Source organism: Mustela putorius, unplaced genomic scaffold, assembly GCF_011764305.1.
Source record: "Mustela putorius furo isolate JIRA1106 unplaced genomic scaffold, ASM1176430v1.1 tig00000738_pilon_pilon_pilon, whole genome shotgun sequence".
NCBI lineage: Eukaryota > Metazoa > Chordata > Mammalia > Carnivora > Mustelidae > Mustela > Mustela putorius.
Window position 1 is genome coordinate 1,137,156 of NW_025421463.1, and position 17,501 is coordinate 1,154,656.

Consider the following 17,501-nt stretch of genomic DNA (forward strand, 5'->3'; position numbering starts at 1 on the left):
GGGCTTGAAAACCGAGCTGGGGGCTTCCCCTGGTCTAGATGGTTCCTTCCAGCGATGGAATCGTGCTTTTTCTCCAGGAGCACCCTAAATATTACATTCTACATTTCAGACATAAGTCAGTGAGGATAGGAGAAACCTAAAACTGGAAGCCAGTAGAAAGTAAGGAATCCAGGTATAACACGAAGGTCACAGCCCCATGTAGAAACACTCCGTGTGAGAGACTCCGGAAGGCTCGTCGGACTGCGCTGGCTTGTAGAGAGCTCTCGAAGGGCGAAGAGGACTCTAGCTGGACCCCACTCCGCAGGAGCCAGGCAGCCAGGAGGGCAGAGGGTTCTGGAGCGACCCGCGGTATCCTAAACTGGGGTCAGGACCCAGGCCCTCACTGCAGGAAGAGGGAGATTTGGAAAGGAGGAGGAAGAACTTGTGGAGTTTTGAATTCGCAGTCTCCTGGTGACAAAATAACAACTCCCAAGCTCTTCTGTCTGCCCCAGTGACTCCCAAGGGGCAGGAGCCCCCACTCAGCACTCTGGGTTGTGAAACAGCAGTCCCCAGTAAATGACACCAGGGCCCCTTGGAGACAGGGTCACTCTGGGGCTGGGACAGGGAAGGTCAAGAGGAGCCTAGATGCTAAAGTGCTAGACGGTGATGAGGGGATGTCCGAGGTACTGGCACAGAGGGGCTTGAACGGGCTCCCAGAGGTGCCGTGGAATTTGCACACAAAATAAAGTGTGTGTGGAAGTGACGTGTTTAGCCCATTGGATGAGACATGAATCCATGAGTCAATACTGGTACTTTTTAAAAAAGTTGTAGAAGAAAACATTTTTCTTCAAAGAATACCAACTAATAAATGTACAAGAAATGCCAGAACACAAATCAACGTTCTGCAAAGATGCTGGTAATAACGGATTTCAGGAAAGCATCTTCTCAATCAGTGTGAAAACCACAGAGGAATGAATTTTAAGGACCAACAGGTGCAGGAATCGGGGTGCCAGTTTCGTGAGGGACTCAAACCTCATGTGACCAGGAACGGGGTGGACTGACCTCCTGATCTTCCCGGGTCGTGCCTCAGAAGGCTCGGGACCATCTGGGTAATGTTCCCATCCAAAAACTTAAGCCTGAATCCAAACAAAAGGAAACACTCGAACCAATCCAAATTGAGGGTCTTTCTGCAAGTCCACTGGCCCGGATGCTTTGAAATGTTCTATCAGCAAAAGCAGAGGTAAACACAAAACAAAAGGCTGAGAACCGTTGTAGACTGAAGGAAACCAAACAACTCACTGCCCCTTGCAACCCTCAGCTAATTCTTACTAAAAACAACCTGTAGGGGTACCTGGGTGGCTCAGCTGACTGAGCTGACTCTTGGTTTCGGCTCAGATCATGATGGCAGGGTCTTGGGAGAGAGTCCCACATTGGGCTCCCTGCTCAGCGGGGAGCCTGCATCTCCCCCCCAGCCCCCTCCCAAATGTATGGATATTTATTATATTGTTCTTGAGATGTGTCTATAGTTTGAAATTTGCCCAAGTAAAAATGTTTTTAAGGGGCACCTGGGTGGCTCAGTGGGTGAAGCCGCTGCCTTCGGCTCAGGTCATGATCTCAGGGTCCTGGGATCGAGTCCCGCATCGGGCTCTCTGCTCAGCAGGGAGCCTGTTTCCCTTCCTCTCTCTCTGCCTGCCTCTCCGCTTACTTGTGATCTCTCTCTGTCAAATAAATAAATAAAATCTTTAAAAAAAAAAAGTTTTTAAAAACCAAACGTGCTGCTCCTGTCTCCGGGCCTCAGAGATATGGGGAGGCGTCCAATCGCCAGAGCCCTGACATGCAGAGTAGATGCTCAGATCCTTATCACCCGGGGACAGAATGTAGCAGAAAGTCTCTGCCCCAGAGATAAGGATCTTTGGGGCAAAGCAGTAGGGGTTCCTCTAAGAATTTTTATGGGCTGACATTTCTTGTTCAACGTCCAACGATTGTTTGTGAACCTGGACTTGAATAGGGACTGGCTGAGCTGATCATGAAGGTTCAGCCCAAGGTCACCCACGAGAGGGAAAAGACCCCAGGCACGTTGGTCTCCTCCCAGACCCTGCAGTTTCTCATGAAAAAACATACAAAAAGTCCTCCGGTCTCTTGTCTTGCCCAAATATGGCAAGAACATCTGGGGAAAAGAGTTAAAATAACAATCTGCTAAGGCCCCAAAACATTCTTGGGAAAAAAAAGAAAAAAAAGCCTTGCATTTATAAACAAGTCTGCACTTCAAAGATGCTGACTTTTGTTGGCCAGTTCTGAAGAGTGTAGGAGAAGAGGGTCGCCGTGGTCCCTTCACCGGGGAGACTCCCAGGCTGGTGTTCGTAGAGGGAAACGGGGGACAGGAGGGACCCCCAAACCAATCTCCTGCTGCAGCCTCGCACCCCAGGTGCACATTCCAAGAACATTTTTTGCCAAAAAAAATTTTTTTTTTTAAATTTCCCTTTCAGATCAAGCAAATTCCAGGGCACCGAGCTTTGAGTCTGACTTTAAATCTGCTTTTCTACCTCGGCACCTCAGATTGTCTCTGTGAACCCTGGCCCAGACGACATGCTTGTCAGGAGGCCACCAAGCAGGAAGTTCTGGGATGTGAAAGGTTATGCAAAGCCCAGCCCTGCGCAGTCCTCCTTTGAATTCGAAACATGGGGAATTTATGGGTCGGAAATTTTTGACCCAGAAATGTTTCTCCCAGCACCAGAGAGGCCTGAGCTGCTTTCTGCTACTCATTTTTTAAGGAGTCAGAGGCGCTGTGGGTAACTTTTGCCCCCGGAGGCTCTCTCTGGCTTTTCATGTTTGCTACATCCGAGAGGTCCTGAAAACCAAACTTTCCAATGTGCTCAGATTTGGTCCCCTTGACACCAAATGAAATGAAAGCAAACAAAATGAAGCAAAGCGCCCCAAGCCCCAGGCCTTGGGGGCTCAGGGGTTCACCCGCAGCCCCGGGTTGTTCTCGGCCTCCCCTCCCGCTCCCCCAGGCTCCAGACACCTGTCCTGCCCAGCATTCCCACCTTGCTAGTCCCGGAAGACCCTGCCCCTTTCCAAAGCCTTTGTTTCTTTTTCAGGGAAGCTGGGCTAGCAGGTGCCCCCTTGCTGAACAGAGGCAAGAAATGTGGGGGGGGGGGCGGTGAATGCTCTGGGACTGGGGCGTGGACAAGGCTGGAGTTTCCATGTCTCCCACCGCCTCCTGGCTGCCGCCCGCTGCGCAGCAAGGTCAGGCCTGTCCTGCCCTCTCCCGGCTGCCCCAGTCCCCCCTTTCTGGCCCTTCTCATGCTGAATCCAACCTTATTCAATAGCTTTGTCCTGAGTGCCTACCATGGGCTGGGCACACCAGTCCCCCAAGCGCCTCGAATCTGTCTCTTCCTTCCCCATCCTGCTACGCTGCCTGGTGCACCGTATAAGTTTGCTGGGGCTGCGGACCCGAATAGCACAGGCGGAGCCTGAGCCACAGACACTTGGTTTCTCAGAGCTCTGGAGGCCCGAAGTCTAAGATCAAAGCGTGGGCAGGGCTGGTTCTTCCCAGGGCCCCTCTTCTGGGCGTGCGGACGGCCGTTTGCACCCTGTGTCCTCACATGACGTCCCTCTGTGTGTGTCTGTATCCTGACCTCCTCTTTTTCTGAGGACCCCAGGCAGGTTGGATTAGAGCTCATCCTAAGGACTGTATTTTACCTTAATTACCTCCTCTGAGGCCCTGTCTACAAACACAGTCATGTTCTAATGTCCTGGGGCTGAGGGCCTCAGCCTATGGATTTGGGGGGGACACAGTTGACTGGACAGATGGACATGCCCAGTGACCCCCAGGGAGGAAATAGGGAAACGGATTTTAAATTTAAGTCATGGGGCCCCATGGGACCCTACCCAGCCCTGCCTCTACCTCAGTCCGTTCTCTCGCCTGTCACCTCTCCAGGGCCTCTCCACCCAGAAGCCACCGTAGCATTTCTAAAGTATAAATCTGATTGTCACCTCCCTCGTGTAAAGCCCCTCAGAGACCCTGACGGTCCTCAGGACACAGCCGCGCTTCTGACCCCGGCGTCCAAGGCCCTGCGTGGCAGCTCACTATGACCAACCTGTCTACCTCCCCCTCACCCCTCACCACTGGCACCAGCCCCACGGGACACTGGCATGTCCCCAAGCTCCCCATGCTCTCTCTTGACCTTTGTGGCTCCAAAAGCAAGGGCTTTCTCTGTTGTCCCTGACTTTGGTGTCAACAACTAATGCTTTCTCAAGTCCCCTCCCCTGGATTGCTGCCCTGAGGCCATTTCTGCACCTGCTGGGACCACTGCCTGGGGGGCCTGGGCCGTGCTTCTGCATGGAGGTCCCTTGTCCTCCAAGCCCAGCCCCAATCCGTTCTCCTCCGGAAGTCTTCCTTCCGTGGCTCTCCTGCACGTGACCTGTGGGCTTTGATATCATCATGCCTTTGGTGTATCTTCCTCCCCCAAGCCCCAGAAGAAGAGCCCCTCCCAGGCCATGATAGTGTCCTCTTCCCCACGATGGTTTCTGTGCCCTGCCCAGGGTCCATGCCCATCAGTGTTGAATGAACAATTGGAAGAATTTTTATTTTTTTATTTTTTTTTTTTAAAGATTTTATTTATTTATTTGACAGAGAGAGATCACAGTAGGAGAGAGGAAGGGAAGAGATCACAGAGAGAGAGGAAGGGAAGAAGGCCCCCCGCTGAGCAGAGAGCCCGATGTGGGACTCGATCCCAGGACCCTGAGATCATGACCTGAGCCGAAGGCAGCGGCTTAACCCACTGAGCCACCCAGGCGCCCGAATTTTTAAATGAACAGAAGTAGAAGAGAAGAAAGTCTTTCCAGGTTCCAAGCGTGTCTCAGTTCACAGCAGACTCTTCTGGAAGGAGCTAGATCGTGGCACAGAGCAGGCTGACATCAGCGTGAGCAGGAGGAATGGTCACAAAGTAGACACATTTTACAGGATGGGCCACCAGGACTTGGGCTGATGATGGGATATGGGGAACAGGTGAGGGGAAATTGAGGGTGGCCTACGTTCTTGCCTGCGGGACTGGAAGGAGGGAGTGGCCCTTAACCGAGATGGGCAAGACCATAGGTCGGATGGGTCTGGAGAGGAGAGGGAATCAAGACATGGGTTTTTGAGGCAACCCACAGAATGGGAGAAGATGTTTGCAAATGACACTACAGACAAAGGGCTGATATCCAAGATCTATAAAGAACTCCTCAAACTCAACACACATGAAACAGATAAGCATGTCAAAAAATGGGCAGAAGACATGAACAGACACTTCTCCAAAGAAGACATACAGATGGCCAACAGACACCTGAAGAAATGTTCATCATCACTAGCCATCAGGGAGATTCAAATCAAAACTACATTGAGATACCACCTTACACCAGTTGGAATCGCCAAAATCAACAAGACCATAAACAACAGGTGTTGGAGAGGATGTGGAGAAAGGGGAACCCTCTTACACGGTTGGCGGGAATGCAAGTTGGTGCAGCCACTTTGGAGAACAGTGTGGAGATTCCTTAAGAAATTAAAAATAGAGCTACTACTTTTGCACTACTGGGTATTTACCTCAAAGATACAGATGTAGTGAAAAGAAGGGTCATCTGCACCCCAGTGTTCATAGCAGCAATGGCCACAGTTGCCAAACTGTGGAAAGAACCGATGCCCTTCAACAGATGAATTGATAAAGAAGATATGGTCCATATATACAATGGAATATTATGCAGCCAACAGATGAATGGATAAGGAAGATGTGGTCCCGGGGCGCCTGGGTGGCTCAGTGGGTTAAGCCGCTGCCTTCGGCTCAGGTCATGATCTCAGGGTCCTGGGATCGAGTCCCGCATCGGGCTCTCTGCTCAGCGGGGAGCCCACTTCCCTCTCTCTCTCTGCCTGCCTCTCTGTCTACTTGTGATTTCTCTCTGCCAAATAAATAAAATCTTAAAAAAAAAAAAAAGGAAGATGTGGTCCCTATACACTATGGAGTATGACGCCTCCATCAGAAAGGATGAATACCCAACTTTTGCATCAACATGGACGGGACTGGAAGAGATTATGCTGAGTGAAATGAGTCAAGCAGAGAGAGTCAGTTATCATATGGTTTCACTTACTTGTGGAGCATCAGGAATAACACAGAGGACATGGGGAGATGGAGAGGAGAAGGGAGTTGGGGGAAATCGGAGGGGGAGACGAACCATGAGAGACTGTGGACTCTGAGGAACAAACTGAGGGGCTTGGAGGGGAGGGGGGGAGGGGGGGAGGGGGTTGGGTGAGCCTGGTGGTGGGCATTCAGGAGGGCACGGACTGCATGGAGCCCTGGGTGTGGTGCATAAACAATGAATCTTGGAACACTGAGAAAAATAAAACCAAGTTAGAAAAAAAAAAAAAAAAGACATGGATTTTAGAGCTTTTCATTCGGTATTTCCCAGTTGAGGCTCTGGAGTCCAACAGTGGAAAGTAGCTTAGTGGGGCCACCCAGCCACTCCCGGCCCTGGTCAAATTGCAGCATTCTTACTGTTGCAATGGTGTCCACTCTGGGATCCGAGGGGCTGGCTCCCCGTCGGAGGAAGCAGCAGCAGCTTCTCCCCATCAACCCGCACCCAGCAACGGCTGAGGGTTGCAGGAGGTGGGGGACTGATCTACAACCTGAACTTACCTTTCCCGGATGTCCCCAAGCTCCTTAGGGCACAGGGGACCGAGGGCGGTAGGACCCGCTGGGTTTCTGGGGAAGCTCTTGGAGCCCCGGAGTCAAGGCCAAGGGCTGTCCTTGAAGCAGAGGGCGTCCGTGGGATGCTCAGGTGCCCACCCCCTTGGCCTCGGGGAAGGTGAGGCTTCTCTGGTGGAGCAGAGCCCAAGTGCTTTGTCCATCTCCGGCAGGAAGCCGGCTGAGACGTTCATCTCCCGTTCTCTGTGGGATCTGGAGGCTGCCAGGCCTGGGGGTGCCGTTCCTGCCCAGCCACAAAGGTCTTGGTTGGCTCAGAATTGCTCTCCCTCGGCCGCCTGGGGGAGTCCCCACTGGCACCTCACCCAGAGCCGACCTAGGTGGCACAGAGCCAGGAGAATGAGCCCAGGCCCTGGAGGGAGGAGAGGGGGCATTTCATGTCCCAAGTACCTCCCCCTCCCTCGTGTCCCTTCCTCCCTGTACCAGCTCGGGTGGGCCTTTGGGGTCTCCCCTCGCCACACCCCCTCCCCTTTACAGAGGAGAAAACAGGACCCCTGGGGATGGCTGGGTCCCGGGGGATGGCTGAGCACTGGGAGCCCGGACTCCAGGCCTCGGTCTGGTTTGGCTCCTGCTCAACCCTTCCCCAGCCCCATCCATCCCAGTCACTGCCTGGCCAGCAGGAAGGGGCCCCCCTGAGCACCCAGATCCAGCGAGGCCCAGAAGGAAGAGCTGGGGACAGCCATACAGCACAGCCCCAGCAGGCGGGCTCAGGAGCCCCTCTTCTTGCCCCCACATGTGCTCCTGCATCCCTGCCGACACGCACGCGGGGGGCCTGGCCTCTGTCTGCTGCCTCTCGAGCTCAGATACAGAACAGTTCCTACTGGGTGTTCTCTGCCCCTGCCCTTTGGGTGTTGGAGATACCCGGCCCGCAGCCGCATATCTAAAATGACTTTTCCCTGTCCTGTCCCCACCCTAAGTCAAGCCCCATAAGGGCATCTGCAATGCCCGACAAATGTCTTCTTGTGAACCTGTGAAAGCCTCGGGCCTCCCTGGACACTTCCCTAGGGAGGAGGCCCGGAGGCATCCAGGCTAAGCACACGGGACTTACCGCCCACCCCGCCTGTGCAGCTTTGGGCCAGCAAAGGGCTCACTGCGCAGTGTCAGCCTTTGCAAACGGTCATCATCTGTCCCTCACGGGTCTGCTCGGAGGATGAAATAAACCCATATAGACAGCAAAGGACTCGGCTGGGAGGATTCGCTGAGACAGTGTGTGTAGAAGGAAGGCTCCCTGGGCAGTTGCTTGCTTAGCCGCGTCTTCCTAAACTAAAATAACTACAAGAGCAAAGTCAGCTCCCCGAATGTACTCGCCACCTGGTCAGTGTGGGGTAGCCAGGCATGCGGCCGGCAGCCGCCATGCAGGACCCGACAGAGCTAGAACATTCCTGTCCCTGCAGAAGGTTCTGCTAGCACTGTCTGGAGGCTGGGATGGCCGTCCATGAGGCCTCCCACGGGGATTCCATTTATTGGTTAGAACGGGGACAGGCATAAGAGGTGGGTCGCGGGAGAGCACCTGTGACAATGGCTGCGTGTCCTTCCCTCAAATGAACGTGCATTTAGCAAGTGCGTATCAATGGCCTGTGACCGTGCACTGGGGATACAATATCCTGACCATCGTGGGAAGAAAGACACCCCACGCTCAGGATGCTGTATAGTAGGGAAGGGAGACATTCGTCAAATAATCAGACAAAACACATCCCCCCAAAACCCACCCCAGGCTAGGGAGAGGCTATTGGAGTCTGGGCTTGGGACACCTTCCAGGCTGGCAGGACACGCACCCTGAGGGAGCGGCCCCTCGGCTGGGCTCTGGGGGGTGAGGTCTGGCCAGGCAGAGGCTCCCAAGCCCGTGCGGAGAGGACTGCACGTTGGCACAAGACATTTAGAACTGCACCCCAGCAGGGGGTGGGGCAGCCCCTCCTGCTGCCCGTGACCCCCAGGCCTCAGGGGCAAGAAAGAGTATGCTGGAAGACAGCAGACCCAGCTCCTGCCCGTGACCTCCACCTCTAGACCAGCTGTTGGGATCAGGAGGGGCGGATGGAGGGTGTCTCGTCTGGGGAGAGGCTGGAGGCCCCACGGGAAGGGACAAGCTAAGGGTCTCCTCCCCAGCTTTTGAATTCAACTTTCAAACCTTAGATTCTAACATATGGCTCTAGCAAATGTGAACACTTAGGAAAGAATGATTTTTAGGGGTGCCTGGGTGGCTCAGTGGGTTAAAGCCTCTGCCTTCAGCTCAGGTCATGATCTCAGGGTCCTGGGATCGAGCCCCGCATCGGGCTCTCCGCTCAGTGGGGAACTTGCTTCCTCCTCTCTCTCTGCCTGCCTCTCTGCCTCCTTGTGATCTCTGTCAAATAAATAAATAAAATATTAAAAATAAATAAATAAAATCTTTAAAAGAAAACGATTTTTGTTATGGAGAATTTAAAACACACACAGAAGTAGAGCTAATAAAATATGTACCTAGTGCACAGCCTCACCAATGACTTGGCTAATTTTGTTGATTTAAAATTTTTTTTCATCATGGAGAATTATAAATATATACAAAGGTAGAGCGATTGCACAATGACTCTTGAGTACCCATCCCCCAGCGTTGACAATGATGGACTTCTATCAATCTTATTTTGCTCACGCCCATTTGCCCATCCCTGAGGTGATTATGAAACAAATCCTAATTTGCAACGATTGAAGTTACAGAATGCTGGGTTATTCTAGGAGTCCTTGCCTTGAGCAAGAATACATCTTCAAACAAATGTATTCTTTATTGATACAATAATGGAATGAGAGATAAGACAGTGTAAGCACGTTCTAGTATGGCCCCCCTCCCGGGACATTATTAATGGTAACTTTGTATCACTATGGGCGTGGTTCTTCATAGAGTTAGTCCGCTTTAATCAAGCAGGGTCAGTTTTCTTCCTTTGATCTTCAAATTGTCAGAACCTTGGCCAAAGGGAGCCCTTAACCAAGCCCTGGCATCCTTGTGACATGACCCCAATGATCCTTAACAGTCTTTCTTGCCCTGTGGTTCACCATAGCGTTCCAGGTCCAGCAGGAGGCTCCCAGCTCACCCACAGGGACGTGGGGACATGCCTGTCATTAATGGCTGGCTACTGCAGTTATTTGAAACATGAGTTTGTGTCAATATTTCTGAGGTAGTTCTAACATTCTTCTATTATTGAATTCTATAATTGTTCCTTATGTTCTCACCTGAAAATCTTGATGCCTAACCCACCAACATACATACTTAGTTGCTTTTGTTTACAATACAATACAATAGTTCCAAAATAATTCTGCTAGTATAAAAACCCAAAGGAAGGCAGGAAGGAGGGAAGAAGGAAAAAGTACCAAAGCAAGAACAAGATTTTCTTAGCAAGTCATTTTGTGGGTAGCCTCACTTTGTAATGGTGAATTTTATGCATCAAATTGGCTGGACCACAGGGACCAGATATTTAGTTAAACATTATTCTAGATGTTTCTGTGAAAATGTTTTTTGGATGAGATTATCATTTAAATCAGTGGGCTCCCAGTAAAGCAGTTTACCCTCCACGATGTGGGTGGGGCTCACCCAATCAGTTGAAGGCTGAAATAGAACAAAAGACAGACCTTCCCTGAGCAAGAGTGAGGTCTGTCTCCAGCTGGCTCCTGGACTTGAACGTCAGCCTCTCCAGATCTCCAGCCTGATGGCTGCCCTGCAAATCTGGGACTTACCAAGCCTCTACCATCACATAAGCCAGTTTATTAAAACCTCTCTCCCCCCTCCTTCTCCTCCCCCGACACCCTGATGCGGCCAGGTTTGTCTGTAGGACCCTAAGACACCTTCTAAGGATGCTCTATTCAATGCCTTTCAACAAGGGATGATTCTGCCGTAGCAGAGACACGTAGCAATGTCTGGACGCACTGTTGATTGACACCGCTGGGTGACGAGGAGGGGTGCTGCTGGCATCTAGGGAGTGGAGCCCAAAATGTTTCCAAACATCCTACAGATCACAGGGCAAGTGCACACAAGAATGCACGACCAAAGACTAAGCTTAGACTAGCGAGGCAAACCTCGGCTGAAAGCATGGAGCAGGACCACAAAAGTGGAAATAGAGTCAACTGTGATTATAACTCCAGGAAAAACCAGTCCCAACAACGTACCATCTGGGGAAAGATAAAGTGGGTTAGGCTGGAGAGCAGCCACGGAACTCACCCATTTAAAGTGCACCGTTCGGGGCACCAGCTGGCTCAGCCGGTGAAGCATCTGCCTCTGGATCTCAGGGCTCTGAGTTCGAGCCCCACGCTGGGTGCAGAGATTGGTCACTTAAAAATAAAATCTGAAAAAAAAAATAAATGAAATATAAAGTGCATAAATCTGTGGTTCTTATTTGCAGGGCTGTGCAATCCTCACCACGAGCAGACGTCTCCATCACACCCCAGAGAAGTCCCACACCCATCAGCTCCCTCCTGTTCGCGCTCTCCCTGGCAACCACCAGGCCAGTTCCCGTCTCTAAGGACTATTCTGGGAGCTTCATATAATTGGCATCACACACTATGAGGCTTTTTGCGGCTGTCTTCTCTCACCAAGCACAATGTTTTCAAGATTCATCTTTTATTTGAGAGAGAGAGAGAGAGCACGCGCAAGTTGGTGAAGGAACTGAGGGAGTGAGAATCTAAAGTGGACTCTGAATTCAGCACAGAGCCTGACACTCTGTGTCAGGGGCTCAGGGTCTCAATCTATGACCCCGAGATCTTGACCTGAGCCAAAATCACGACTTGGGCGCTTAACCAACTGAGCCACCCGGGCGCCCTCAGTCACAGCACCTATCAGGACTCTGTCCCTTTGCACAGCCATATTCCGCAATATGGCCAGGCCGCGCCGTGGTCCTTCCCCATTTGTGCACTGATCGGCATTTGGGTTGTTCTCACTTCGAGGCCATTAAAATTCCTGCGGCCGTGAACTTCTGCGCACACGTTCTCGCGTGGACAGGCGCGTTCTCTCCGGTAGACACCTGCGGCAAAATGGCTAGGACGCGTGGTTACTGTCTAGTCAACCCTTCGAGGAGCTGCCGGGCTGTTCTCCACGGCGGCCACACCGATTTGCGTTTTCACCAGCAGTGCCCGAGGGGTCACTCCCCCCACATCCCACCCACACTCGTTACCCGATGTCTGTCTTGTGTATGACAGACACCCTAGCAGGCGTGAAAGTGTATGTCGTGATGCAGAGAGGTTCACAAGACCTGGGGATCGCACTGTTTGGTTTGGAATATCTCAATGGCTTCCTGTGTATCTCAGGAGGAAGTCCAGGATCCTCCCCTTGACCCTCCAAGCCCGGCATGCGTGGCCTGTGCCACCGTGGACATGGCTCCCAGGTGCCCCTCCCACAGCAGCCTGGCCTCTGTGTCGAGCTCCAGCCACACGAGCCGGCTCTCCTCCCCATCAGGCTGCTGTCCTCTCTGCCTTCAAGGGCTCACCTGCTCCTGTCTGTCCCCACCTCTTTCCGTGCCAGATTCTAATCTAGTTTTTGACGGCTTGAGCTGAAATGTCTCTGCCTCCCTCTCCCCAGAGGGTGGGGACCTGACCCGCATCCCACAGGCTTTCAGCATCCCAGGCTGCTGCTTTGCTGCCTTCAGAAAATATCGCCCTGTTCATCAGTCCGACCCCCCACACCCCCCCACCCCTGCCACAACAACCATTTGTATCGGGCTCCCTATGTCCCCAGAGCCTGGGACGGTGCCTTAAATGGAGGAAGTACACAGTACAGAGCTCTTAGCGCAGGGCTAGAGCTGATGCGAGCATGAGAAGGAGATGCTCGTTAGGGTAAGATCTTCCCTGCTCACCTGCTCAGACCTTGCAGCCAGGCCTCGGCTGGCCCGTGCCCTCGCTAACCTCAGCAGGCAGAGGGGTGGCCCGGAAAGATCAGGGTCTCGTGTACTCAGCACTTGCTAGGTGCTAGCCAGGGGCCGATCAAAGAATTTTCTACCTCCTCTCGGGTCCTGACCATAGCCTTTGTGGTAGGAGCTCTTGTTATGCCCATTTTAAAGGTGGGTATGTTCAATTTCCTGGGACTGATGTAAAAAACCTCACCTCAAACGGGAGGCTTACAACAACAGAGATTTATCCCTGCCCGGGTCTTGGGCCAACGGCTGCCATCAGGTGTGGGCGGGCCCGTGCTCCCCCTGGAGGCTCCTGGAAGAATTTGTTCCTCGCGGCTGGTTTTCAGTTTCAGGGTTGGCTGGTGGCCGCCAGGCTCCAATCTCTGCTCTGAGGGTCACATGGGCTCCTTCCCTGTCTCTGAACTCCCTCTGCTTCTCTCTGATAAGGAACATGTGATTGCATTTGGGACTCACACTGATAACCCAGTATAAAGTCCTTCTAGTAACACCCTTAATTAATCGTCTTTGGAAGGTTCAATGCCCAAGTTCTGGGATCGGGAGGTAGAAGCATCTTTTGGGAGGCCACCATTCAGCACACCACAGGCCACTGTGTCGGGGTGGCAGAGCGGGCCCAGGAGCACCACAGTGTGACCCCTGAGCTCTGGTCTCCCTGGGGCCTGCTCACTCCCCGGGGACAAGACACCAAGCCCACCCGAGGGACAGGGCGTCATGGCTGGTCTCCTGATACTGGAGAGGCGTGGGGGCGAGTGTGCACTTCTGCGCTGGGAGCACCTGCATCACAGAGGTTGGGAAACCCCCCCCTTTTGGAGCCGCAGACGCCCAGACAGGTGACCCCAGAGGGCACCACTGCGCACCCCCCCAGGTGCCACGCTCTGCTGGAGCTTTCCAGGACTGACCTGTTGAGGGCTATCCGAGGTGTATTTGTTTCTTGTCTGTGTCCCTGCATTAAACATAACCTCCCCAAGGGCAGTCTTGGTGCCCCAGGAGCAGTGCCTGGCCCACAGGTGTCGAGAGAGGCAGGTTGTAAGTGGCTGAGCCCAGATCCTCTGGGAAAGGGGGTCCCACCATCCAGTCTTCCTCGGTGGACACTCTTCCCTGGGGAACGCTCAGGGGCCAGGAGCCTGCCTTCTAATTCGGGAGGGGTGGAAATGGTAGCTCGGGCCCCTTCTGCTGGTCCTAGGCAGGGGGGAGGAGAGAGGGGGAACGCTGGAGCCCTCCCTGCAGAGTATGGAGCAGGGAAGCCCGGGACCTGGTGCTCAGCCAGAGTCCAGCCCCAGCATTGTTCGAGAACCCAGACGTGCTGTGCGCCACGGAGGACCGCTGACCCCACTCCTGGTGGGACTCTCCTTATGCAGACGCCAGCCTTCTCTCCGTGACCCTGACCTAGACCATCCTCTCCTTCATGCGCACGCAGAGGGACCCGGCTCTCCGGACTCTCTTCTTACAAGGACACGAACCCTTCTGCCCTCCTCTAACTGAACCCCCTCCTGTAGGCCCCACCCCCCAATACGGCCACACCGCCGCCCTGGGGGGCTAGGGATGTGGGACTCACGGGCGCGTTCCTTCAGCACACAAGCACGCCGTCCCTCTGAGAGGCTGGGCCCGGGGCCGGGCGGCTCAGGGGAGGACGCGGCAGCTCAGAGCTGGGGCCGCGCAGCTGGCAGGAGGGGGGCCAGAAACTTCCATCCAAGGCCGCAGGAAGCCAATGGCCCTGCGCGCCGCCCGCTGCCACAGCCCAGACTCATTCACTCATTCACTCATTGCTCATTCCTTCCTTCCTCCTCTCGGCCCACACAGGAAACTCCCGCTCCCTTAAATCTGGGACACGGGATGAAGAGTCCTCGCCCAGGAAAGGACAGGAACACCCCTCTCTTCCCCCAGGGATCATGACTCTGCCCACCCCTGTCCTCCTCCAGGACCTGTCAGCTAAGGGGACAGGTGTGTTCCCACATGTGTTCGGGGGTACGAGAGAAAGGCACAAGGAGACAGGTCTCGGGAGCCAAAGCGTGACGGCACAGGCCTGCCAGGCCCCGGCGCGGGCCCAGCCTCTCCTTGGTCCCTCACGGCCCTGAGCAGGTGATGGGCAGACCCTCCGCTTAGGTCACAGCAATACTTCTAAGCAACATTTCCAAGCATCTCCTCTGTGCCGGGCCTTCCCCTGAGCGTTAGGCAGGCGCTGTCTCATTCCTCTTCCTGTCTCATTACTCATTACTCTTCCTGAGAAGAAGAGGCGGGGACTAGCTTTAATATCACCCCCCCATTTGCCAAATGAAGAAATTGAAGCACAGAGTTCAGTAACTCACCTAAGATCACACAGTAAGCCGGAGTCGGAGTGGGGACATGAACCCAGCGAGCGTCCCTCTGGTTTTTGTCACGCATCACCTACACGGTGCCTGTGTGACCAGAGGCCGGCAGGGACTCTGGGGACCGGGGGTCTGAGTGTTCTAGAACGTTCCGATCCGCTTTTGCAAAGCCGTCTTGCCCACGAGGCATGCCACGTCCGTCAGCTGCCACTCCCAGAGGCTCAGATCACACAGTGTCACCGATCATTACACAGACCCCTGGAACCCTCTCTGGTTGATTAGTTGTGAGAAAATAATTTCCAAACACCTCCGAGTCCTTTACTACTGCTCACAAATCCAAGAGGCATCTCAACGACGATCCCCACCCCAGCCGAACGCCCCTCTGAAGCAGGAGACCGAGGGAAGAGGTGCTGGGAGGGTGTCTTAGGGGAGGGAGCAGCTATTGCAAAGGCCACCTCGCCTTTAGAGGTGGGGAAACTGAGGCAGGAACGGCCCACAGTCTAGGAGGGCACGTCCTCAGGGTTACAGACAAGAGATGGGACGGGGTGGGAGCCCGGGAGCCCATTCCTGAACATTCCTAAGCAAGGAGGGATGGGGGTGCCAGGACGTCCACCACTGATGACCCAGCAACGCTCCCGGATTTATTCACCTGGACACCACTGTCAGAGTGGCCATTCTGGGGTGATAGGTCTTACCTCCTGGGAGACAGGAGCAGTGACCAGCAGTGTGAATGGGGTCCCAGCGGGCTGTGGGAGCCTCGGAGAAAAACCTGGCCCAGCATGAGGCCCAGGAAAGCTTCCTGGAGGCGGTGATACCTTAACTGGGTCTTTAAGGGGGAAGGGAGACCATGATGTGCACAGAGTGTGTTTTTTTGTGGCAGGAGCAAAGCCTGCAGAGCAGGACCTGGCCCCGAGGGCAGCGCTCCGGTGTCGGGCGCCCCCTGGCGGCGGCCCCACGCGCTGTTCCGACGGGGAGGCTTGCCGGTGCCCTGGGGCCTGGGGCGGACTCGGGCTCTGCCTCTGCTTCCAGCGGGGCGCGGCCAGCGGGTGGGGTCTTGCCTGGGCGCTAGAAGGCCCTTTTGGCTGCGGGCGGGAGGACAGACTGGCCTGAGAGTGAAAGCAGGGAGCCCAGCTGGGAAGCCATGCAGCAGCTCCCTGGGGTGTGCGTCCCCTTCGCTCTGTCCCCCTGCCTGGGGCCCCTTCTCTCTCTCCTAGTTTACCCCACCAACTCCCACGGTCCCCCGCTCCCGTGCCCCCCTCCATGTGCAAGGGGCGGCCCACACAGGTGGACACGCGTGTCCCAGCATCCCACCTCACTCCTGCAGGCTCACGGGAAGCAAATCCTCCGCCGTTTCTGACGTCAAGGAGAAGTGCCTTTGAGCTTCCTGGAAACCAGAGCGCAAAGGGAAGCCCTCTGCTTGTTTTATGCACTCAGCGCTCGAGAACCGAGAGGAGTCAGTGGGAGATTTCAGGAGACCCCCCCCTCCAGGTTTGGTGGAACCACAAGAGCCACAAAACTCTGGGCAAATTCCAGGTCACAGGATGGACCCAGTTTCTGGAACCTCCAAATCTCATGTTTCCTAACAGATGTTGGTCACTAGCAGCTCCGAAGAGGGACAGGCTAGGAGAAGGTGTGTCTTCAGAGAAGCAAGCCTTGCTCCTCTTTGGGGGGGGGGGCACTGAGGCAGCGGAGAGAGGGGTGGTTGTGGCTAATGCGGCATGGGACAGGTCTGCAAATATTTACAACCAGCTGCACTGACTGGGTCGCTGAGCTACAGGTGTGGTAAAGCCGGGTCCCCTGCGTCTCAGCGAGACAGGGTGGAAGGGGCCTGTGGGCAGAGAGCTCCAGGTCAGCCATAGACTCAACAACCCAGCACAGAAATCATGTACAAGGGAGTCCTAGCACAATTTCTGTGGCCCTCCTCACCCCTCACCCATCAGATGGTCCCCTGTGGTCCTCTCTAGAAAGCAACAGCGAGGGCACCTGGGTGGCTCAGTGGGTTAAGCCCCTGCCTTCGGCTCAGGTCATGATCTCAGGGTCCTGGGATCGAGGCCCGCATCGGGCTCTCTGCTCGGCAGGGAGCCTGCTTCCCTCTCCCTCTCTCTCTCTCTGCCTGCCTCTCCATCTACTTGTGATCTCTCTCTGTCAAATAAATAAAAATAAATAAATAAATAAATAAATAAATAAGAAAGCAACAGCGACCCTACCTCTGACGGTCTGATGTCTGTCGTGAACAGACTGAGCTCTCATTCCGCCCAGACTCAGCCCAAAACCTGGGTTTCCAGTGGCTGCTCAGCCATCCCTGGCAACCTTTGGAGGCAGCCAGACCGAGAGGGGCTTTGTTGGGCCACCTGAAAAGGGTCTACAGGTGCAAATCTGTGTCGCCCCCTGCTCAGAACCCAGCCCCAGCTGCCTTACCCCCAGGCCAAAAGCTCATCTGCCTGGGGGGCCGAGATGCCGATGCCCAAGTGCAGAGAAACCAAGGGAGTCGGCGTCCAGGCAAACCGGGGAGCCCGTGCAAGCAAGGGGAGGGACAGAGGGAGGGGGAGAGAGAATCTCAAACAGACTCCCCAGAGCGTGGGGCCCGAGGGGGAGCTCGATCTCATGACCCTGAGACCCTG